Source organism: Berghia stephanieae, chromosome 4 (genome assembly GCF_034508935.2).
Source record: "Berghia stephanieae isolate SIO BIC M18660-M18661 chromosome 4, UCSD_Bste_1.3, whole genome shotgun sequence".
Taxonomy (NCBI): domain Eukaryota; kingdom Metazoa; phylum Mollusca; class Gastropoda; order Nudibranchia; family Aeolidiidae; genus Berghia; species Berghia stephanieae.
In genome coordinates this window covers 55,557,760-55,584,938 of record NC_088363.1, presented here as the reverse complement: position 1 = coordinate 55,584,938, position 27,179 = coordinate 55,557,760, and the positions used below count along the sequence as shown (strand labels likewise).

The 27,179-nt window shown below is 34.8% G+C and overlaps 1 protein-coding gene across 1 annotated transcript in view; it reads left to right on the top strand.

Annotated features, from left to right (window-relative positions):
- The first annotated feature begins 11,139 nt into the window (after window positions 1-11,139).
- The window catches only part of LOC144972042 (carbonic anhydrase-related protein 10-like), a 78,904-nt gene continuing 62,864 nt past the window's right edge, over window positions 11,140-27,179 (top strand). Inside the window, exon 1 of the mRNA XM_078913128.1 lies at window positions 11,140-11,271. The gene's annotated coding sequence lies outside the window, so the exon portion shown is untranslated. The remainder of the gene's footprint in view (window positions 11,272-27,179) is intronic.

The window sequence follows — 27,179 nt, the reverse complement described above, 5'->3', positions numbered from 1 at the left end:
CGATTAAGACTAATTATAATGATGTTCAGGGTTTCCCCGTCATTAGCAATATAGACAAACAATGACACGTGTGTCTGTTAATTTTATTCAACGACCGTGATTGATAACCCTTTGTCATTTTTAAAATCATTTTTTATTCATTTTTCCAAGCCGTCAAGACCTCATATATTATATCGAGTTATACAATGAAGTAGGTGATGGTAGGTAGGTACTTATATTTCAGTGACGACTGTTAAGGACGTTTTACGTTCCCCCTTCATCTAGAACGATACATTACCTTCATCACCTTTTTTTCTCCATATATCCACACTTTTGGGATCTCCAACAATATATTGAACAATATAATTATAGATGCAATGGTAAGAACAATTCATTAGGGAGATGAATATTATAACCATTTCGGGTTTGCCCTTTATCTAAAGGGATAACCTATCCTTCATCGTTGTTTCTTTTTTTATTTTCTGAGCCGTTAAAGGTCAATTCAGCAATATGATGGTTGTAGTGATGGTAAGTATGACTTTTTACATAGATTAATGTTATGCACATTTCGGGTATGCCCTTTATCTACCATAATAAATCACTTTTCATCCCTCTCCCCTTTTCCGGTCTACGTATTAAGACCTCATACAATATTGATACAGAGATGGTGGTAATGTCACTATTCAAGAGACAAATATAACGAACGTTTCGGATATGCCCTATATGTATATATATATATATATATATATATATATATATATGTGTGTGTGTGTGTGTGTGTGTGTGTGTGTGTGTGCTTGTGTGTGAGAATGACTATGCTTCAGCCAAATTAATTTGTAAATTAAGAGCTTAGAGTCTGGTGTCTCGGAGTAATAGCGCTATATAAGTTTTCAACATTATTATTATTATTATTATATTATTATTATTATTATTATTATTATATTATTATTTTTATTATTATTATTATTATTATTATTATTATTACATGTATATATATATATATATATATATATATATATATATAATATATATATATATATATATATATATATATATATATATATATATATACATACAAACACAGGGATATTTACTGATTTAGGGTTGTTGAACTTTTCAAGACACAACAAACAAAACCAAATCAAATCGATTACGGTGCGAAACGGTCTCCTATTTTCTTTAATCAAAGCTGTTAATACCAGCTGAACGTGCCTGGATCACTAAAACAACAAGACAGACTAGATCAAGAAAGAGAGCAGGAGAAGAGAGAGATGGTGAGAGAGAGAGAGTGAGTGAGAGAGAGAGAGAGAGAGAGAGAGAGAGAGAGAGAGAGAGGGGGGGGGGGGGGAAATCAGTAATTCAGAACGATTTCAAATTTTTGTAGGGGTGTGGCTTGTATTTGATCTCGCATTCCTTTTCATACCGATTATTTTTTATATATACATCCATCTATCAATCTGTCTATCCGTCCATCACTTCATCTGTCTGCTTATCAGTCTATCAATCTTCCTAACTTTGAATAAATAGAGAAATAAAACTCCTTTATTTTCAATCTCAATGGAAACATTTTCTTTGGGGCTTATTCCAAGGGTAAACTGGAATAACCCAGGCGTCAGCCGCAATGCAGCGCCACAATGCAGCGCCACAGCTAGGGTGAGGTGGCTTGTTCAATGCCACACAACGTTGCGGGTAGTCGACCTGGACACCTTTCGGGTACTCGACAATGACCATAACGCTGAACCACGTCGTCCCACCATTGGAACAACAATATTTCTTATAAGATCTACTTTCCAATCACACACACACACACACACACCACACACACAGAGAGAGAGAGAGAGAGAGAGAGACAAACACACACACACACATACACAAACACACACAAACATGCACGCATAGACACATCCACATTCTCTCTCACTCACATTCTTTTTTTGGTACTCTCTCACTCTCTCTCTCTCTCTCTCTCTCTCTCTCTCTCTCTCTCTCTCTCTTTCTTTCTTTCTTTCATTCTTGATCTCCTTCAAGCCTTTCCATACTTCAACCTTAAATTTGTTTCCCATAAGTAGACAACAGGTACTACTGCAAAATCAAAACTCAAAGGGAAGTGTTTGGCATAAACAAAGAAAATGGAAGGGGAGTGTGAGCATTTATATAGCTTTTACATCCACTTAATGTGCTCCAGCCGGTTTACAAAGAGTCTCCTGCCAATGTAAGTTAAAAAAAAATAAAACCTTCATAAGGCCTCAACATTGCGTTACACACATTGGGATGAACCAGGGAACTACAAGGTCTGAAGTTGAATGTCATACCACAAGTCTACGAAACATACTAAAAAACCCTCTCCCCCCCCCCCCCTTCTCCCCCACCTTCCCCCTTCCAACAAAAAAATCCCCAAAACAACCTAATAAGTATTATTATTCTTCCTCGACTGGAGAGATACGCCTCAAAAAGATGTTCCCTAAAAAAAAACTCCAACAAATCAATTTTATCAGCTCATATCTACACCAGATTAAAGAGGACCTTTTCTTTCACCAATAAGTAGTCCTTGAGAGCCATTGGGCCCATGGAGCCGGAGTTTATCCCGGTTTCTATAGCGTGAAACGGAAGATAGTAATTGCTTGTTACCATTTGGATAGGACGCTCGTCTATCGCATAGTATTTTCGGTCAAATCAAACAGACTCAGCTACCAATTCACTGCTGGATGGACAGGAGGTCAGAAAAAAATCTCGTCTGCACCCGGGATCGATCTTGGTCCTTTTGCGTATGAAGCGAGTACTCTATCAACTGAGCTATCGGGACCCCCTCTTTCACCAATAACTGCATTCAAATTGAAGGAAAGTCTTATTTTTTAAATATAAATTTTATAACTGCACAGAATTATCCTTTAAATTGTACCCCATTAGCTTTAAATAAATTCAAGGACGTCCTGTTTGTTTGCACTGTTTATTTACTTTGTAAAGCAGTGTATTGTACATACATCTTATTTAAACTTGAATATATGAAGAAGTATTTAAATGTAAGATACTTGTCAGATTATACATAGGGGGGGGGGGGATACGAGGGAAATTAATCAGTCTGCCATCTAAGAATAATATATTGATTTACCTGTCAACCGTCATGATGATCTATTTGTCCATCTATCGATTGACCCATTCATCAACCTAGCTTTATATAGACAAGTTTATATATTTGCCTATTTACGAGAATAGCTGCATACATTATATTTTCAAATCTATCTTTATTTAGATATCCCTTTTATTAAGAAAAGAATGGACGCAAACCTCGAAACAGAAACTGTCCTTTATACTTTAAAACATTTGTTTATTTAACAATTTTAGTAGTTTAAAAATATGAAAAGGATGCATTCTACAATGTCAGATAAACATTTGAAAAGGTGTAAGCTTTTCCTGACACTGTTTCATAAATCCTTATCCGTTTATAATATTACACAAGTTCAGGCTTCCTACTTTATCACCTTAATAAAAAAAAAGAATTTTAAAATAGAATAAAAATCAGCTGCTATCCACATTTTCGGATAACTATGTCCTTTCACAATAATAAAACTGCTTGATTAAGGATTATCTTTGAATAGAGAAGAACTTATCTAATTGTACAGAGAAAAGATACCAACACACAGTATCCAATTCCTATGTGAAAAACAAATGCACTACGCGTATTTCAAAAATATCATTGAAGTCCGTCAGGAAGATGAAACCCATGGAGCCGGAGTTATCCCAGTTTCTATAGCGTGAAACAGACAGTGACAATTACTCGCTACCCTTGGATAAGACGTTAGTCTATTTCAAAGTACTTTCGCCAGATTTTTTAGACCCAGCTTCCAATTACCGCTGAGTGGACAAGGGATATCATTAAGAATTGATCTCGTTCCTTTTACTTGTGAAGCGAGTGCTCTACCAACTGAGCTATGGGGAACCTCGAAATATTACTATGGGATAGATACATGTTTGGAATTCATATAAATGACTCACTGCGTCAAGCTGGTTTTATAGTCGGAATAAAAAAAGATGAATAAAACTGAACTTAAAATGATCAGCTTTAGAAAACAGAATTCTGTTATCATCAGATTAAATAACTCCTACTAGATTAACTTTTAGACGGAGGCCGATTAGCTCAGTTGGTTGACTACTCGCGTCATACGCTAAAAAAAGAGACCAAGATCGATCCCGGTGAAGACATGTTTTTACACCTCCCCCCCCCCCCCTTGTTCGTCCAGCATATATATATATATATATATATATATATATATATATATATATATATATATATATATATATATATATATATATTTAAATTGACAAAAAAACAAACAAACGATGAAACCGGTCAGGTACTCATTTTACATCTGAGAGAGAAAATGTGTATAAAGAGCCTTTTCTAGGCATAAACATTGAGGTGCGCCCTGCGGGACTTGAACATGATGACCTACAGAAAGAAATCAAGTATCTTACAGCAAGACTACAAAGACGCGTTTGCGGAGGCAAATAGGCTACTCCTTGGCAGGGATCTCCGTGCCTGCGTGTGGTTGGTGTTTTATTGAGGTCCCAGACTAGTAGTAGCGTATGGCTACACCTCCAAATTCGTTTCGTCAACCGGCGTTCAGACAAGGTTCTTCCTTCTCCTTGGCCTACACCTCCAACTCAAGGTCCCATGCTAGATTCATGTCACAGAGAAGATTGATCTTGGGCATATACTTATGATTTCTGGGTGAACGAGTTTTATAACATTATTTTACCTGGATGGTTGTAAACTAAGCTAGACTCAGGATCTAAAGCCGTTTGAATAACTCATCATTTACGAGACTATTCGTCTCAAGATGGGGCGTTTATTAAGTGATCGTGAATCTGAAGCTTATAATTTAATTTCAAACTTAACTCATACACTTTGAGTCGAACTAATGGACTAATTTGAGGGAAAATACAAAACTTCAAAAAAATCCCATTTTTACCATTAAGTTAATTTTGTTTATTTTGTTAATCCCGTCAATAAAAAAATGTGAGCTTTTATATAGCGCAACATCCACTATACGTGCTCAAAGCGCTTTACAAAGGGTCCCTGACCAACAGCAAACGTAATATATAGAACGAGATATGACGCCTGTTAGGCGATATTACACTTTTTCCCCCTCAAAGACAACGGTTTTATCAGCCAGGTACTCATTTTAGAAGAAGAAGAATTGAGCTTTTATATAGCGCAATATCCACTAAATGTGCTCAAAGCGCTTAACAAGGGTTCTCTGGTCAACAGCACATTTAACATTTAGGACGGGACATGCCGCCTGTTAGGCAATATTACAAGTTTTCGGACAGAGACAACGCTGTTAACGGCCAGGTACTCATTTTACACCTGAGTACGGTGAGAGAATGTGAGTAAAGAGCCAAGAACTCAACCATGCAACGAGCGAGGCTAGAACCCAAGGCCTTCCGATCGGAAAGCGAGTGTCATACCACAAGACTACATAGCCGCATCAGATTGACAATATATGATCCATTGGTGTTTGAACTAGTGCTAATCTTTTAAAATCAGCAGACGCCGTTAATCTACGTGAAACAGAAACGGAAGCAACAAGAACCATAACAAAACAAATCAAAACAAAGAAAATGGTCGATCAAACAAAGAATATCGAACATAGCAAGCAAAATAAGACTTACTCAGTGCTTTATTATGATCGTTCAATATTCATAAATCATGAACTGCTATTGGATATTAAATAGGATTTCGTAATAAAACAAAAATATAACAATCAGTAACACTCGGCTATCTATCTATTTTTGTAATGATATTATTAATTCGAACACACTTTTTAAAATGTTGTACTACTTCCTCTTCCTGAGATTTTAGCGCCGCCACACACCCTTATCCCATCCGTTTCCGTCGTATCACAACTTGGATAACCCTGTTTATTATCTTCACCCAGGGTAGTTTCCCTTGGCTCGACTTGGCCCGTCAATCATCGTTGTCGGAAGGCAAAAATGACACCCAAAGATTCTCGCCTTGGGGTGTCAAGTAAAACTATACTTAAAGTTGGATTTTATATTTAGGAATCATGCATTTAGCATAATCTGTTCACGCTCTCTCGAGATTTGACACACACAAAAAGGCAATAATTTAACTTTTCATTTATCATCTTTTGAAAAATACTCAAATAGAATTGATAATTTTCAGCTCAGATGTCTATGACCCCCTCCCCCACCCCCACCCCCCCCCCCCCCCCCCCCCCACCCCCTCTCTCTCTCTCTCTCTCTCTCTCCCCCTCTCTCTCTCACTCACTCTCTCTCTCTCTCTCTCTCTCTCTCTCTCTCTCTCTCTGTGTGTGTGTGTGTGTGTATGTGTGTTTGTGTGTGTGTGTGTGTGTGTGTATATGTGTGCCCTTCTTTTTTTTTAACCCTTTCGCTCTCTCTTTCCCATATTTGTCTCTCAATGATTCTATAAATCTAGCCACCTATCTATCTATCTATCTATTTATCTATCTATCTATCTATCTATTGATTTATCTATCTATCTATCTATCTATCTATCTATCTATCTATCTATCTATCTATGTATTATTAGTAGTCCTTCAGGGTCATTAGGCTCATGAAACCGGAGTTTATCTAGGTTTCAATAGCGTGGAACGGACAACACCAATAGCTTGCTACCCTTTGGATAGGACGCTGGTCACTTTCTGCCAGATCTAACATATCCCGCTACCCATCATTGCTGGGTGGACAGGGCAGTGGGAAAATATCTCGATTTCAGCCGGGATCGAACTCGGTTCGGTGCCTTTCCGCTGACCTATCGGGATTCCAGTTTGTAATACTTTGTTGATAAAATTAACCCTCCCCTGACCAGCCATATGAAAATCGCCACATTTGTTTTGATGCAGCCAACAGTTTTCTTATTATGATTTCAATTTGTTATAGTTATATCCATAAAAACTCAACACTGTGTTGCAGAGCTCATTTTTCTAAACAAAATATAGAATATACTCGTTACTCTGCTGTTTGAAAAATTTACTTTTGTGTTGGGTTAGAATGAAGTTTCCGGTTAATTTCTGAAAATAACTGGTAAGGAGAGAGTAAAATAGATTTTTTGGCGAGGGGTGTGGAGTGGGAGAGGGCAGGGACAAATGCAGCGTTGAAAAAGAAAAAGGATCGTGCAATCTGAATTGGGAGCATGTTCCAGAATATATGTTACAGCTTCAAAAGAGACTGAGTTATCATCTCTGTTCAAAAAGAACAGGCAAAACAAAGATTGGATCCACGATCAAAAATCTTCTAGGCTTTTTGGAACCATATTAGACCTACTCCATTTAACTTCAGGATGCCCATGATTTTTGGGCACTTTTATAGAACACAAAATTAACCCTTTACATGCAGGGTTTTGATTTCAGCTTTGTTCTTATCATTTCTAGAAACTGCTATGTGACCGGCCCAACGTAAACATAATGGTAGGTCTGGTAACCGAACGTGTAATCATAGGCTTGATTTAACAATTTTGTAATGGACAATATATTACGTTGGTTGTTTGAGGGTATTTCCATTACAATAATGAGTCCATAACAGTTTCATTTATCAGTCTTGCAAATGATTACATATCTGTCTGGGAGCACTGCAGGTTCTGTTCCCTTGTTGAAAACAGTTAGGACTACTATTATAAGCCAATAATCAATTGGAGAAATTATAAGGCATTAAAAAATGAAAATTTATTTTCGCCATTAGAGGGCTACGATGGTTTTCTCTATGCTACTCAGACCAAATTTAGCTGTATTATCTTGAGTTTTAAGTAAAAAAAGATCTACTCTCGTATACTGTACAGTTAGAGATCAACAAGTACATATCTAAAGTGATATGAAATGTTTTAGGTCCGGTTATACATGATGTTTAAAAATGGAATTTTAATCTTGATTTGACAATTTTGAGTAAAAGTAAATGTTAAAATTCGCCTTAATCCAGTTTTATGTCAGAGTGACCTAGTTGCTGAAAATACGAATTAAAGTCATATTAAAATGACGTCAAATTTAAATCTTTCTTGAGCAAAATAAATAAAACTGCTGAAATTGTAAAAAGTTAAAATTCCAAATTTCTAAAAATACTTAGTTTTAGATTCACTTATAGTAGTTATCTTAAACTATATCACAACATATCACCAACTAAAAACTGTGAGTCACAGATGCCCATATTCTTGATGGGTTTTAACAACAGTAAATTTTTGATTCTATTTATTTGGGACCCAAAGACAAAGGACGACTGACCAGTCACCTTATTGCAAATAAAACTCAACATCAATCTCAAAACATAGCCAAACATTAACCTCCGCTAAACATCAAACATGCACCCCAACAACACCAGAGACATGGCATCCAACAGACAGGAATGGATGTTCCCTGTACAGAAATCGAAAAGGTCGCTGAGGCTGCAAAGTTGGTCGACTCTGCATTCGAACAGCTTTAAGTCAAATTAAGTAAGATATTTATGTTGACTTTAAACTTAATTTTCTTTATCTAGTTCATCATGATATACTTTGGCCACATCAAAAGACATTATACAATCAAAATGATTTGCAGAGAATATGTCGGCGAAGGAAAGAGGAGCAGAGGGGGTGTCACGTTACTGTAGAACGACATTAAGTCTCAATGGGAAATTAGCTTAAGTCGACCACGAGTTGTTATTTTTCAAACATGTTGATATGCTATCTTGTGTTGACAACGCCTCTCAGTCATCCTATGAATACTACTCACCACGGTTATATAAACCCATGAAAAGGTAATAAACAAACATGAAAATAACAGCTTCAAAATAGAACAAAAGACCAAATACTGCATTTTTCTGCTCAAAATCCTTCTTCATTCAACAACAAAAAACAATAAAATCTATTTATGTATTCATTGTTTTTTGTTGTTGGCCGAGGAAGGCTTTTGAGTCCGAAACACGCTGTGTGTGTGTGTGTGTGTGTGTATCGAGTTTTAAAATGGTTGAACTACTATAACTGTTTGTTTTCTGGAAGATTATAAAACATTAGATATTTTTCTACTACTGTAATGACACAATTGCAATAATTTCATATTTATCAAATCTTTTGATATAATGATAATACAATATTGCTATCAAAACAATATTCAACCCTATCAAATTTGATAAAACAAACAAACGAATAAGTAGCTCAGACAAAAATATAATTCAAAAATATAATATTATACGTTTGCCTAAGGGGAATGCATCTTTATGATTCGATCAAATTTTTCTCATTTATACGCAATTCTACAAGAACGTGTGAAAGAGTAACGATGTTTACTCTTCTAATTAAGTGAACATTTCTTTACAAAAAGACCAGGGGCCATTTTATTTTAAATCAATATATCAAAACAAAATTATGTTATAGATTAGTGAAATAGTAACAAGATGTTTTTGTTTGTGTGAGCAAATTCAAATGTGGGGGGTTATTGTTCAAAATGATTATTTGAAATAAACTATTGCCCAAAGCTAAATATCAAGCAAAGAGAAACTCATATTTAATTGTATATATATATATATATATATATATATATATATATATATATATATATATATATATATATATATATATATATATATATTATTTTGAAGCGAAACTCGGGCATTTTAATAAATCCATTGGGGTGCGGAAGAAAGTGAGTAGACAATAAGAGCAATTAACTAGATAGGAGGGAATGTGTTTGCTGGTTAGTGGTGTTAGTGATCGTGATGAAGAAAAAAAAGAGTAGGAGGAGATACGGGAGGAAGTCAAGAGGGAGGAGGAGGAAGAGGAGGAGGAGGAGGAGGAGGAAGAAGAATAATAATAATAATAATAAGAAGAAGAAGAAGAAGAAGAAGAAGAAGAAGAAGAAGAAGAAGAAGAAGAAGAAGAAGAAGAAGAAGAAGAAGAAGAAGAAGAAGAAGAAGAAGAAGAAAGAAGAAGAAGAAAAAAGAAGAAGAAGAAGAAGAAGAAGAAGAAGAAGAAGAAGAAGAAGAAGAAGAAGAAGAAGAAGAAGAAGAAGAAGAAGAAGAAGAAGAAGGAATTATGCAAGTGAAGATTAGTAGTTGTAATTCAATAAGTATATCTTATAGACGTACTGTTACAAAACACATTTATTTCATTTGAACGGAAAAAAGTTACCACTTCAAAATAGCAATCGTTTATTTAAACAATCTCAACTTGTCAAAATGTCTCAAGCTTATTTGACAAGTTGATCACCAAAGTAATTGACCGAATTTTTTAAAGTAAAAGATGTTGGCGATAAAAAGAAATATGTTTTCTTTCATAGTGTGACAGAATTGATAACGCTCAATTTTGCTGAGTAAAAGTAATGAACAAAAATGAATCTAACGGCTAACGTTTCGGCTCAAAACCCTTCTTTAGCCAACAACAAAAACAATATATTAAAAAATCAGGTAAACCGCATATACGGCTCTCTGCCGTCTATCTGATTTTTGAAGCAATTTATTTATTTAAAAAAATATTTTTGCTCTTTGCTGAAGAAGGTTTTTAAGCCCGGAACGTTCAGTGTTTGAAATTTTGTTCTTTATTTATCCGTTATATTCATTTTTGTTCATCACTTTAAAGTCCATAGCTTCTAGCGGCTTAGTGTCGCTTTGAAAAAAAAAAACCCTGCAATTTTCATTCTGGAAAATTTATAATTCAAATTATTTCGATCGATATTTTAGACTCAAGTCTGAAACTTTTTGACAAGTCGGAGATGATCATCATCGATCGACGTTGAAGTACATTTTGGAGGATCAAAAATGAATAAAATATAATATATTTTATCAGAGTGTAGCAAGTGGATAAACTCATCTTCTTGTCCTGTGATTCCACATCATTTCATTACATCACAAAACTTCCACCAATCTTAATCTTTCACAACTCTTCTTACCACAGACACTCACACATGGAGAGGCATACGTACATCCACCCATATACCATCAACCTTTTCTCCCACCCTCCTTCACCCCCCCCCCCTCCCCACTCCCTTTCTTTGAGGCTAAACTGGTCATCACCCCCTTCTCTCTCTCCCCCCTCCCCCTTTTTCCCACTTCCATCCATCCCCCTCTCCATCTCTCGTCGATGGGGCAAAGAGGACAGCAATTTGCAGAATAAGACGGACTATTTTGTCTTCGAGAAGGGATAAGTGGTTTGGAAAGCACGTCGGCCCCGTCGTCGAATGGATTTGTTGGACTACTTTCAACAGTGATTCTCCCTCGTTCATCCTGTTAACGACCCAAGTGGAGTTTGTGTACACATAATATTATTATTTGAAGGGCTAAATATCAAGGGTGAGAAGTGAATTTGGTTCTTTACTTTCTTACTTTGTTTTAAAGCAAATTGAATGAATTTAAAATAAAGGTTTATTTATGATCAGATCGTTTCTGTGGTTTATGGTACAATTATTCGTCTAACAAACAGATAAAAATATATATATATAAATTGAGAAACATAGATATATATACACATTTGTTTATAATCTCTCATTAGTTTCACCATGCTTAATGCGTTTACAACTAATCCATTTTCCAACCTTGTCAAAGCGGTATTAAGTCGGGATAAAAGATTTGTTGGAAATACAATTTAACAATTTACAGCCACAACTATGAAACTTGGGGTATATTTCTATTCGTTATGGTGGAGTAAAAAATTCTATTTATTGCATTGCAAAACATTTGAATGTCCTATCTCTCGTCATTTTAGATATCTAAATTTACCTTTCCGTGTCTAATTCATCCCGATATACTATACTGCCGTTTTGAGACGGTGGGTCACATTTAGTGTACATGGATATACACGTAAACATGACATACGATTATATAATGTTTATATACTCATTAAAAAAAAACAAAAAACAAGACAAAACTTATAATTGTTTGTTTTTAAACAACATTATTATTATTAGCATTATTATTATTAGCATTATTATTATTATGATTATTGTTATTATTATTATTATTATTATTATTATTATTATTATTATTATTATTATTATTATTATTATTATTATTATCATTATTATTATTATTACCAGATGAATGGTGCATAGATGGTAACATAACATTAACTTTCTAAAATGTTATGTTAATAAACATCCCTGTGTAAAGATTAACATTATCATTTGTTATGAATTCCAAGATGTAAAGTTTTATATTAACAATTTTTCATTTGTTTTTTAAAGATTTTATTGTTAACAGCAATTATTTCATGTTCTGATTATAGGCTAGATAAAAGGAATCGGATGTGTATTTGTAAATCCCCTGAGAGCAAAGCTGCCAAAGTTGTCACTTTGTGTGGATAGAATCGAAAGGAAATCAAAGCATAGATAAGGAATTATCTTATCCTGACTAGGAACACTAAAGTACGAATATGACAAACTGGTACTATGTAGCTGTGATTAATTGGACAACAACAAAAAGTGGATTTAGAAATTTAAAAATGATAAAAGGACTGTAATCATTATCATCATCATCACCATCATCATCATCATCATCATCATCATTAGCATTATTATTATTATTATTATTATTATTATTATTATTATTATTATTATTATTATTATTATTATTATTATTATTATTATTATCATTCTTATTATTATTATTATTGAAATTGATGTCATTCAGCTCTTTGTTATTGTTTTAGCCAGCCATTTTCAAAAGTAGTTCTCACTCAATCCCATCAATCAGACTATAAACGTTTCAGTTTCCACATCGGTTTGTGTGTTGGTCCGTTATATCCCACTGGCGAATATAGTGAGTTTGTTTGTTTGTTTTTTTTTTTTTGTTATTTGGCGAAGTGCAAAACATCAATAAAATAACGAATTATCTTTAACAGCACTATTATCTCACTTTTCATTCTTTTTTGTTTGTTTTGGTGATCGTCACCTGTTTAATTGCGACAATATTTTCAGAAAAGTGTCAGATATATTTAACAATCCAGGACACATTCGGTCACAAACGCAATCTCCCCTTATTGTCAGGGTTGTTTTTAAAAATGTCACTTGATTCCAACAGGTGTCTCGTCAAATTCACCGGAGAGACATTTGATGACTTTAAATCTTTATCAATAATACAATTACAGCTTTCAATTGATTTAATTTTCAAAGATCAATAATAATAGTGATATTTAAATGAATTTAAAAATGGCCTCGATAGGGGATTTTTATTTTTTTTATTTTTTTTTTTATTTTTGCTTTAAAATGCATATATAACTGAGCATTCATAATATGTTAAACATAAGAATGGATGTTCGTTTATATTTTTGCTTAATATATTTGTTGGCTTGTTTATTTTTCTTCTAAGAATATGCAATGTGTAATGTACAATATAATTGTTATTTGTGCTTTAAGTGCATTTAAGGAACACTTGGTCCATTTAAAACCCTATTAGTGATGTGATATAATATGACAATACCACCATTTCAAGGACAGGTGACCAGTCGTCTCATATCGGTATTAATAATCCTTCGGAGCCATAGGCTCGTGGACCCGGAGTTTATCCCGAATTCTATAGAAACGGACAATAGTAATTGCTTGTTACCCTTAGGATAGGACACTAGTCTATCGCAAAATACTTTCCGCCAGATATATCACTGCTGGGTGGACAGGGGAGTCAGAAGAAAATCTCGGCAGCACACGATCTCGGTCCCTTTGTTTGTGAAGCGAGTGCTCTACCAACTGTAATCGAGATCCCTGATATCGCTATTGATTATGAGTAAACCTGATATCCATAATGAAACGTCAAGCTTAACTTCTAAAATTTGTGTAAAAATTAATGTGTTTTTAATGACATGATGTCATTCAGTAGTCCCTCAGAGGCATGAGTTCTTCTTCTTCTTCTTCTTCTTCTTCTTCTTCTTCTTCTTCTTCTTCTTCTTCTTCTTCTCCTCCATTAAGGCCAAGGTTTCAGACTGAATAATGTATGGCCGTCTTTTCAGTAACAGGGGTTTTAGAAGGAAGCTGGGAGCAATTTTTTAAAAGTGATCAGTCAAAAGGGCTTGTTTACAAGTGGTTGGTAGGGAGTTACAAAGTCGGATGGTGGAGAGGAAGAAAAAGTAAAGAGTAAAGGATGATGGTTTGTTCTTGAATTGGGAATCTTGAATTGGGAATTTCACATTAAAGGCTGATTTTCTTGTTTTGTTTTTCCGTTTCAAATTAATGACTAGATCTAGTTGGACTTTCGAGTTTTCCGTTTTGTGCTTTGTGGAATACGAGGAGCTTGCCGATGGATCTTCTTTCGTGTAGCAGTTTCCCTTGGAGATCGTTTATGAGCTGTTACGCTCGTATCCCGCTCATGGTTTCCACTGACAAATCTGGTCGCCCGACGTTACACTTTTTCGAGCTTGTTGATTTCATGGATGTGTGTGGGTCTCACACTGAGCTACTATATTCCAGTCTGGGTTTAACATACGCTTCATCGCATATGTTCACAGATTGTTGGCAGTGGCGGATTTGACTGTTGAGGAAGACCATGGTTCTATTTGCCTTATTAGCTGTTGGAAATATACTTCTTCAACTTCATATTACTACAGAGAGCTGGGATTTATCCAGGTTTCTATAGCGAAAACCGGAAAGTAGAAGTTAATGCCTACCCCTCGGACAGATTGCTTGTCTCGCGCAAAGTACATTCCGACAGATCTAACATACCTACCTACCCAATCACTATTGGAGGATAGGGGGCCGAAAAAATCTCGACGTCAACCGGGATTAATCGCGGTCTCTTTGAGTGTGAAGCGAGTGCTCTACCAACTGAGTTATCTGAGTTGTCCGGACCCCCCCCCCCCCCCTCTTTTCTTTAAAATCCCAAACTCTTATCATTTTGACTTTAAGCTTAAATTTCCTCTTCAACTTCATTTAACATTAAAACAAGACTGACACACTAAACTTTTAAGTCTTGATTTGAACACGTAACAGTTGTTAGAATATCGAATAAAAATCAACAACAATGTGTTCACATTAAAATGTTCCGTGTTTACTTGAATACTGCAACAAAAATATATTTTTGTTATATCCTTGTAAACTTAAGGCACGTTTTCTGGCAACCAAGATGCATGGGGGCTTCGAGTACTTATCAATGCTGAGTGCCAAGCACTCTCTTTGTTATTTTTGTCTTAATTTCTTGCCACATTCTCCTAGTTTAATGAGATAATCAGGAAAAAAACCCTGATTTATAAGGTAAATTTTTCGGAACGAGAAAACTATGTCAGAAATTGAAAGTCTATATTTTTAAAATTAACATAAATGATTGCATGAAAGTTTTCTATTGTATTTAGAAAGCAAATAGCAAACAGAGACGTGACGTCACATCAGCCTAGCAACGCATCGTTATTGGTACAAACCATATAAAAATAAATGTTTTATTTGGAAAAATAAGTCTAGGAAATGAAAATTAGTCAATCAATTGGATAAAAATATTAAACGTTGCTGATCTCAATTTTCGACATCATATTGACAGCCACAACTGTCAAATTTACATATGTGACCCACCATGTCAATCTTATATTATGTCGGAAGAAACTAGATGAAAACAAATTGATAATAAAATCAAAATAATACTCACCAGGAAGAAAAATGCTTTTGAAGATAAATCAGCAAAACAGAACCATTGAATAATTAAATTTTACGGGTCATTTTCAATCCAACATAATGCCATTTTGAGATTATTGGTAACCTGTATAAAAGCAAAACCAGAGAAAATGATTGATTTCGGCCTTTGACCCAATTGTAACTGTGAACACTGTAGATGGAATTTCTTTGCTATTCTATGAAAATCTATCATATTTCGATATAATCCGTGTCATTACTGCCTTATATGCTACTGCACTTCAGCTGATTGATCTGTTTTTGTTACAAATACTTTTACCAGCTACTTCTATATAAAAATTAAACGCAGTTCACTTAATCCAGGGTGATACACTATGAGGAAAATCGGATGGAAACAATTAAAAACAGCTTTCGGCAGTCCAAATTTGTGAAATGAATCGGATAATTTGTGGACAAAATAGCAAAGTGACAAAAGTATGGACATAGTTGTCCTCATGAAGCAGAGGTGTCGGTAAGATTAATTGAAAACACAGAGGCCTTCATAAATTTTACGACTCCGATTGATATAATATGTTCATTAAAATGCTCTGTTTTTGTTGTTGATATTTACAAAAAGTAATTTTTCTAATAAGAGAGTAAAATAAAAATTCAATTATCCAAAAATGAATATATATTTTTAACTCAGCGTCTCAAAATTAGTCCAATCATCGCATTCAGATTTTCCCCTGTTGTTTATGACTTTTAAAAAAATCCAATATCAGCAAGGCATACCATTTCCATCGTGTCTGATTTGAGTGTGATCCAGTTTCGAAATAGAATTCAACAGTCGTGACGTACTTCCCTCGTCATGGCGCATGGTAACACAGTAACTGGTTCTAAACTATCGGAACAATGGTGGACGCCCTTATTAAATACTTCTCCGAAGAGCAAAAAACTGTATCCAGAGGAGAAAACATTATAAATCTGATCATGTTTTGGCTTTTATATATTCTGATCACATGACATATGAAAAAGTTCTAGCCAGCATGAAGAATAAAAAGTACCGGTTTTTGGGCGACGTGACATCACACTATTAAATCCTATTATTTGCTGTCAGTTCAGTAGTGATTCAATATACATTATAAATAGTGTAATTACAGTTGCTCTTTCCCCCACCCATTTGGAATCGGAAGCGACAAAGGACATTAAGGTGTTCTGTTCTCTTTAATCTGTAATTGAAAATAGTTCATGCGCTTGACAAAATGCTAATCACGTTTCTCAAATTATGAGCAGTGGGTTGTGTGTGCCAGCGTTAGATTTTTTCCGTTTTGTTTAATCAGTCACTTAACTAGGTCTCATGCTCAATCCTCCATGTAGATACTCAACTTAAGTCAAATGTATTTCTATTCGAATATCCCTCCACCTCCGAAGAAAAATGAATTTCTCTTTCTATCTGTATTTACAGTCTCATTTTGATTTTAGGTCACCTCGGATATCCCCGCTCTCTGTTGTTTTTCTGTCTATCTTTCTATTTATTTTCGCACAACATAACACACACAAACGTACACTCACAAACACATACACAACAAGCATATCGTTGTATCTCTTCCCTTCCGTCTTTCCGTCCATCTATCCATCATGACAGATTCTCAACATCCCATCTGTCTCTCTCTGTCTGTGTGTGTATGTAGGTGTGTGTTTCTATCCTCCTCCTCCCCCCCCCCCCTCTCTCTCTCTCTCTCCCTCCCTCCCTCCCTCTATGTGTATATGCGTGCATGTATGTGTGTGTGTGTGAGAGAGAGAGAGAGAGAGAGAGAGAGAGAGAGAGAGAGAGAGAGAGAGAGAGAGAGAAAGAGAGAGCGAGAGCGCCTGTGTTTGTTTAAATTACAAAATTAATTTCCTGACATTGAAGTTTGTCACAGTTGATCATTTTTTTGTTAGTGTAAAGTCTAACACAAACGGTTGTCTGACCCTGCTGTTTTCCGGTGTTCCACACATTCGTTAATTGTGCCTCGTATATTTCCTTCTGTGAGCTGATATCAGCACACTCAATAATGATCATAAATGGCTTTTTTGTACAATAAACTGTCTTCATATAAGCCTACAAACTGAATTTCTGGGTGCACCAGATTCCATCCATAAGAGGAACGAAATTGATGTCACTCCTCTCTTCGTTATTGTTTTTAGACAGCCATTTTGAAGATCAGTTACCAATAAAATAATACAATTACAGCTTTCAATTGATTTAATTTTCAAAGATCAATAATAATAGTGATATTTAAATGAATTGAGTGACACCATGGCTTGGTGGAAATAAGCTGTTTGACTCTGAGCTTAAGGTTCGAGAGTTCAAATCCCGGCAGGGATAACTTTTAAAAAAACTCCATTTTATTGGCTCATTTAGGCACCTCTATCTTTGGAGTTACCAATAAATTCTATAAATCAGAATATAAACGTTCTAGGTTACACATAGTTTGTGCGTCGGTACGCTATACCCAGCTGGCGGATAGCATCAATTCTTAAGAAATATAATATAAGTTTGGGGGTCACATTGATCCGTATAACAGCCCATGTTACATTTTTGACAGGAGACACAATCAAATTATAACACTAGTTTTACAGATTGATATAGGAGTATCCTGCAAACCTTTCCTAAAGTAATTCTATCATCCGTTGACTCAATTAATTATTTATAAAATCTGCTAGGGCATAATGATTGTTTCTTTGATGTTGGGAATCGCCATCTGACCGCCCTTTATCCAGATTCACTTTTATTTTGCGCTCACATGCAGACTTTATTACTGGGCCGATTTTTATGGTTGATGGCTACAAAATATTTGTTACGTTCTATGCTAATTTCCACATTACAGTATTATGATAATCATATTAGATGAGTGGCTGTTCTTATTAGTCTGTATTTCCCGCAAATGAGGAAGGTTCGCCACCAGTGCAATTAAAAAAAAAGATAAACAGGCGAATTAGATAATCAAAGCATTTTACGATGTTGCAAAATTCATCTGGCCTTTAAAGAGCTCCAGCGACACCACATTGTAAATCGTACCAAAGAAAAATTCCAAAACTTTCGGTGATCGCTGTTCCGAATATTTTGACCCAAAATTCTGGAAAATTTGCTCAGTCAGATAAGAGAAAATCAAATCAAACATTGGAAACATTCAAAGCGCATCTTTAAAGTAAAATGCTTTTACTCGTAGATCTTATTTTATAGTGATGTAATATGTGCCACGCTAATTATAATGTGTTTTATAATTTTATTATTCAATGATTGTATGCAACTGCATAGAAAGCGCTATAGTAAATGCACATTACTATTATTATTATCATTATTATTATTATTATTATTATTATTATTATTATTATTATTATTATTATTATTATTATTATTATTATAAAATAAATCTGCGCATTATTATGATAAAGCAAAGTGACCAAGACTAACGAACTAGAGGGCCACGTCATCTGGCTGGTAGGCATATACTGAATGAGGTTCTTTATTGTCATGAGAAGTAATCCGACTACGCCAGAAATTGGCTGATAATCAAAAGGCCTGTTGCTCAGCCCATTTTGACAGACCGTAGCCTTCGTAATCTCATAGCCTGACACTGACAAAAACCAATCCGCCAAAATACCAAGTGACGACCACCAAAGGAAAGCAAATCATCGTGAGTTCTATCCAATAGTACACAATGACTGACTTTCGCAGTGACGGACATCAGAGGATAGGATAGTTGGACTATGATTCCACACCAAAATTGACTCATTAATTTGAAACCACATTCTCTTTGTGTCCGAATTTGGAAATGTTATCAAGTGTTCAACAATTTCGATAGCATGAACGAGTTGGTGATAAATGTATTTAAGTCAAAAGGATTAGAACTGCTTTATAAACTCAAACAAATACTGAATTCACTTTTCTTTATTATAGAGCATCTTACTTAATCTATTTTTTTTTTGTCTCGACTGACGGATAGGATATATCTTTGCACATTAGACATCCTAAAGGATTATGAGCTCATTGTTGTGATAGAAATGCTCCCAAACCCAGGCAAACTATTGTCCATTGCATCAATTAAATGAAATCGAGCCAAGGCTGAGTTCAGTATTTAGATGTGTAGGTACACCTATTTTTGACATTGAAGGAATCTGCGACGGATTTGGGTTTGGGCTAAATATTCTTTTTATTTCCTTTTTATTAGACGCTTTTTTCCCCTAACCACTGGAATTGTAAACCCCATATGTAACACACATTTTTTCTCGCGCATGCGATGTCATAGAAAATCTGATGGATATAAATTTCTATTAAAATGTTAGTAACAAGAAACTCCAGGAGAGCTAAATAAGAAAGTCATTAAAAAGACCCCCCCCCCCCCCCCAACATACACACCTAGGTCATGACTTATATGTGGATACCTTTAAAAAAATCTAGATAATTAATGGTCAGCTAAACTAGTGGTCTATAAATGCCGTGTTTTGAAATATCAAATTCGTTATTTCGTGATACTAGTGGCCTGAATAATATAAATCATCTTCGACTACAAAGAAATAATGGCAGCACTTAGGGGCTTTAAAGTCCAAGTAGCTGAACTTTATCCAAGTTTCTGAAATGTGAAAAGGAGACAGCACAGTTGTTTACTACTATTTAAAACGCTTTCTTTTTTTTCTTATTTCTTTCTTTCTTCATTTATTTTGGTCTTTATCAGATTTATAAACATTACTTAACATTCCGCCAGACCTAGCTTAGTATAAATAAAAAGCAGTCCTTCCGTAAATCTCATGCTGCTGGAGCTTGATTTTAGAAACGTGAAACAGACATTAAAATTGCTTGATATCTTTTAGATAGTACGCCAGTTTGTTGCAAAGGACTTTCTAACATATCTTACAAACCCTGCCACCTCTCAGTGGCTGGATGAACTGAAGAGATTAGAAAAAAAGATCTTTCTGCAATTGGAAACAATTCCAAGACTGTTAGGTGGTAAGAATTTTAAAAATCATCTAGATGTACCTGGATTCGAACTAGAACCATTTGAGTTTGTGAGTGCTCTATCGATTCAGTCTCTATCTCTATCTCTCTCTATCTCTCTCTCTCTCTCTCTCTCTCTCTCTCTCTCTCTCTCTCTCTCACACACACACACACACACAACACCACCACCACCACCATCACCACCATCACCTTCCAGTCCATCCCCCTGCCTAATAATATTATTTCCACATCATATCCGATTTAGAAGGTTTACATATTATCATCAAGTTACGAATAATACCCTTGAAGAAGAGTCCACGGAGGTTATCGACCCACACCAATTCAATTACTGATAATGAGGCGCCATTAGGTGCTGTGGTGATGGGCATTGCGCTGACAGGACGGACAATCGCCTTAGTCACCACGAGAGTCTGCCTTCTAAGATTAAAAAGGAAGTATTTAGGAGCCAGATTTCTTCTTTTCCTTCTCCTCTTCCAACTCGTAATTCTGTTTTTTTTTTAAACCCCAATCCTCCTCTCTTCCTACTCGTTCTACTCGTCCTTCGTCTTCTTCTTCTTCTTCTTCTTCTTTTTTTTCTTCTTCTTCTTCTTCTTCTTCTTCTTCTTCTTCTTCTTCTTCTTCTTCTTCTTCATTCATTATCTTTCATCATATATCAGTCATCATCATCATCATCATCATCATCATCATCATCATCATCATCATCATCATCATCATCATCATCATCATCTTCTTCTTCTTCTTCTTCTTCTTCTTCTTCTTCCTCTTCTCCTCCTCCTCCTCCTACTCCTCCCCCTCCTCTTCTTCCTCTTCCTCTTACTCCTGTTACTACAAAATTAGGATGCTATTTTTCTATAGTAGTTGCCGCTTTCGCAATTCGAATGGCATTTCTGTCCTTCAGCCACATTGTACTATCAGAGAGGCTGTGTTCATTACGATAACAAGAAACCACAGACACAGGCAAAACTTAACACGAAGTAAAGGAGCCTACACACAGCCGTTTACTGCTTTCACTTTAGTTCGACAGGTAAATTTTGCCGGATGCTAGTTCATAACAGATGGTGAGTCACGGCCTGTGCCGAAAGGGCGACTGAGCAATTTTTCCTATTTTGATGATTTTTTTCTCAAGTTCAAAGTGGCGTAGTAAAGATGCTATTAGATGTTGCAATAAGATATTTTAGAGTCATAACTAGTGATCTACATACTTTTATTTGATATAATTTTAGTAGATCATTTGGGATTAGATTTTATAGGAAATAACCATAAAAATGGGTCATAAATTTTAATTACTTCAAACGATATAATCAAAAATTACATAGTTATCTGAGTTTATACAAATAAATGAGAAATACTGCAATAATCATCAATATTCACAGAGTAGAAATATATAATCAAAGTCGTTTTGTAATGAAGCATTGTTGAGATATCCGCTCACCTGTACAGCAATATCCTTTTTTGAAAGCAATAAAAAAATGCGTAATCACCGAATTGTAGGGGTTTGTTGATCAAATGATCAAAACGAACAGATTTTAGTAATGGCAATTGACAATTCTTAGGAAAAGATATGTTATATACATTCCTTTGACGTTCGTATAGATCTAAACTATATAATAATAATAATAATAATAATAATAATAATAATAATAATAATAATAATAATAATAATAATAATAATAATAATAATAATAATAATAATAATAATATAATAATAATACTACTATAATAATAATAATAATAATAATAATAATAATAATTATAATAATGACGATAATAACTACAATAATGATAATAATAATAATAATAATAATAATAATAATAATAATAATAATAATAATAATAATAAATAATAATAATAATAATAATATATATGATGATGATGATCATGATCATTTTCATGAAAATAATATAGTAGCTATCACCTAAACGCCTGCTAATTTTGGTAAAACGCAATAATTTCTCTTTAAAATATCGTTCTAAATGCCCGTTTAAAAAAATGGAATTCGCCTTTATATGTCCACTCTGACAGAAAGTAAATAAAAAAAAAGAAAGAAAGAAAGAATAAAGAATTTTACTGAATCATTTGCGGCCATCACCTGTTTCCGAGAGTTTTATTTAACTTCCCAACGCCCCAAATTACTATCAATTCATTCAATATGATTTACTCCTCCCCACTCCACGCTCTCCGGCAATTTCCTTTCATGTCCCTCAAACTGCTTTCTTTACATGGAGCGTCCAATCAGCTTTTTACAATTGCCCATTTCCAATTGGCTGCTGAATAAGGACAATTCTAATTTCAATTGTCCACCACTCGGTCATCAGCAAAGTCAAGAAAGCTCCTCCTACTCAAATCACACATACCCACGAATATGATAGGCCTTGTAGACCAGTCACTGGTCTTTGATGTTACACAACCATCCGCCAGCTTTGATCACATCGCTTTTGATGATGTCACTCAATATCTATCTTCTTCTCTCAACCCCTTTGACTGTACCACGAGTCAACATAAAAGAATATCGCGGTGAGGTGCGAATCGTGAAGATGGAATGACGTAGCTGTGTTAAAAGTTATAGGTTCAAAGTTCAATTGTCAGAGAGAACTGTTGAGAGATTAAACTGAGGTGGTAAAATGAAAATTGTTTCGCGGTAAAACGTTGCATAAATTAGTTTTATGTACACCAACACACACACACACACACTTACACACACACACACACACACTCTCTCTCTCTCTCTCTCTCTCTCTCTCTCTCTCTCTCTCTCTCTCTCTCTCTCTCTCTCTCCTCTCCTTCAGTGCTGCGACAAAAAAAAGGACGCTGACCAGATAGCTAATACTATTTAAAATGGAAATTTGTTGAAAATGGTCTGCTTATTGAACAACCGAAGCATCGTGGATAACAGAAATGATCATTGTGAATCAGTTGAAACACGTGATATCGATGTAATACTAATACTAGTAATAATCATATAATATCAGTGTATTTATCTTACTCTTGATCACCATTGTAATAATAATAATAATAATAATAATAATAATAATAATAATAATAATAATAATAATAATAATAATAATAATAATAATAATAATAATAATAATAATGATAATGATAATAGTAAAAAATAAATAATATCCATTTTTTGACAATAAAAATTCGTGATAAACGCATTGAAAAAGATGGGAGGGGGGGGGGGGGATTAATAATCAGATAATCAAAATGAACTGTTATTTTAAAATAAATTGACAATCATAGATAAAGAAAAGTTATAAGTATTCCTTTGAACTTTGTATAGACGTCTAGATCTTAACACATTTTTATACTTTTTATTAACATACGTAAAACCCCACGATTATTGTAAGGAACAGCTGATTGTTACATTTCACAGAAACAGCATCTAATGAGCCAACGTTCTGTTTTCTTTTTTTTTCACCGGTGGAACTTCACTTCCTAATTCTGGAGCAGTTTGCATGAAATGTTTTTTAACCATATATCTCATTTGAGCCCTTTCACAGCTTATTCGGCAGAGTCCATTTGCCATTTGCATTGAGACAATGCTTGTTTCAGTATGACCATTCATCTGAGTAAAGAAAAAAAATCATTAGTTACTATTGATATTGATGATGATGATGATGATGATGATGATGATGATGATGATGATGATGATGATGAGGATGATGATAATAATAATAATAATAATAATAATAATAATAATAATAATAATATGATAATAATAATAATAATAATAATAATTGTAATTATAAGAGTTATAATAATATTATTGATTGTTAGTAATAATACGATAGTGATCGCCTAGATGCGTGCTAATAATAATAACGTAATAATTTTCCTTTAAAATATAGTTCTAAATGCCTGTTATTCAAAATGGAATCCGCCTATATACCCACTCTGAAATATTTTTAGCAAAAATAAGATAAAGAAGTTTACTGTAGCATTTACGGCCAAAAAATTTGATTTATCACCGGTCTGGGAGAGTCTTATTTGACACCTAGACAACGCCCCAAATTACGTTCAATTCATTTCAAATTTACTCCATCTCTCCAGCAATTTCATCCCATGACCTCCAAACTGATTTCTCTCCATGGAGCGCCAATCAGATGTTTACAATTACCCATTTCCAATTGGCTGCTGAAAAAGGACAATTATAATTTCAATCGTCCACCAGTCGGTCATCGGCAAAGTCAAATAAGCCCCTCCCACTCAAATCACATATACTCTCGAAACTTCGGCCTTGTAGCGCAGTCCACCGGGCTTTTGATGTTACACAATCATCCGCCACCTTTGATCACATCGCTTTTTGATGTCATAATATATCTATCTACCCTCTTTTCCCACGCCCGTTGACTGTACCAACGGGCGATGTAGAAGAATATCGAGGGAAGGTGCGAATCGTGAAGACGGAATGGCAAATCGTGTGAAAGTTATGGTTCAAAGTTCAATTGTCACAGAGAAATCATGAGAACTTGACTGAACAAGCAATAAAAATCGTTCTGTGCTAAAAATGTGCGTACATGAGTTTTATACACACACCACACACACACACACACGCTCCTCCTCCCTCCCTCTCTCTCTCTCTCTCTCTCTCTCTCTCTCTCTCTCTCTCTCTCTGAGTGTGTGTGTGTACTACTACTACTACGACTACTACTACTACGATTACTACTACTACTACTACTACTACTACTACTACTACTATACTACTACTACTACTACTACTACTACTACTACTACGATTACTACTATTACTGCGATATCATCATCATCATCATCAACATCATCATCATCATCATCATCATCATCACCATAAAACAACAACAACAATAACGTTATCATCACAATTGGACTCGTGTTCTTTTGTCTCAGGAGTTTGTCTGAATACGGGACTATTTTGTTAGCCAACAAAGAATTACGAGTAGACAAGATGTGTTTACACATTCATTGTGCAGAAACCGGTCATTACAAATCATTGAAATAAATGCTAAATTAAAAGTAGATTATTACTCTTATATTTACTACCATGTGTTAGGGTAACAAAACTCAGATAACATCAATTTGAATTTTTTAAACAATTAAAAATATTTTTCAGGTTAATTTTAAATAGAAAAGTATACATTTTTCAAGAGAGAATAAAGTATACTCACCATTTCTTGATATCAATGAAAATAATTGCGTCTTGAAGACGAAAATGTGGCCGTTATATCCATATAAAATAGAAAAATATAGAAGAAGTGTATGGTCAGCAATTGCAGTGTAAAAATGAACGATTTTACGAAATCTGTCCTATAGCCTGACTGACAATGAAATCCAAGCGGTGCTTTCTACCTGCAGGGATAAATATAGGCCAGTTTTCACGTTCAGGACATCTTTTATGACGTAACCACACGGTGGTCTCCCCGTCATCGACGGTGGGTCGTTCCCATTGGGGGTAAGGCGGTAGAAAACTAAAGTGAAAGATATCTAGTGTAATAAACGGCTGTGTACAAGTCTTTTATAAATCGGTTCCGAAACAGGATTCATTGTTACCGTATCCCTATGCTCTGCCCACTGTACTATTCGAAACTTTGACTTACTGTTAGCAGGCACAAATTCAATGTCATACCACTGAACTAATGAACATGTTGCTTCTTGAAGCTCGAAGGAAGAGATAATGAAAAGTGTTGAATTGTAAGCTTCAATTTATTAGAAGAAGACAGATACTGTGGACGTTTCGGGAAGCATAATTATATTGGAACAAACGTTATATCAAACTTAGGCTATAACGAGCTTGGTATAATAATTGCTAAGAAAATATCACGATGAAGCCCACAAGTTCTAGAATTCAGCCTTATGTAAAAATTTATGGAATTTTGGGTCCACCGCCTAACACGATATTATCTCGGGGTGATCCAGATTATTGGACTTGAGTTTTAAGTGCTAATGGTTATAAATTATGAAACTAAAGACTTAAATACTTATGGAGACTAAAATCATTCTTTTGAATGATATGAAAGTCAATTTTTAGTAATCGGCATTGATCATAAGCGTTTAAGTAAAGTACTCTAGACATCTGCCAACCTGATAACCGTACCAACACACAAAACTTAAATGTAACTTTAAATGTGTATAGTCTAGTTGATATATTTAAGTGAGAACTAATCGCCCAACTGGCGGACTAAAACAAAAACAAAAGAGCTGAGTGAAGTCAGCATTTTTCGCTCTATACTCCAACGAAGAACCGGACTGAGACTGGGGGGGGGGGGGGGGGGCGGCATAATTAGTTGGAACAAACGTTATTAAACTAAGACTATAACGAGCTTGGTATAATAATTGCTAAGGAAATATCACGATGAAGTCCACAAAATGTTCAAGAATGACTGATGTTGCCTTAAGGCGAATGATCATTATCATTATAAATAGAATGGAATACATTTGGCAGATGTTTCTAAAGTAACACCAGATTATGGGACAAGTCATCTCAGAGCTGTACTTTTGTTTGGTTAGGAATGATGCATGAAAAATGCTTTTTGATTGTGCAAATATTATTATATTTTATTGCAGCTTTATATTGCTACGTTGACTGCCTTGGATTTGTGAGAAAGCGATGTGAGAAACTCACACCCTATCTTACAAGCGAGACTAAGATTTTAAGAAACTATTCATTTAATTAGATGAAATAGAAAAGGACTGGAAT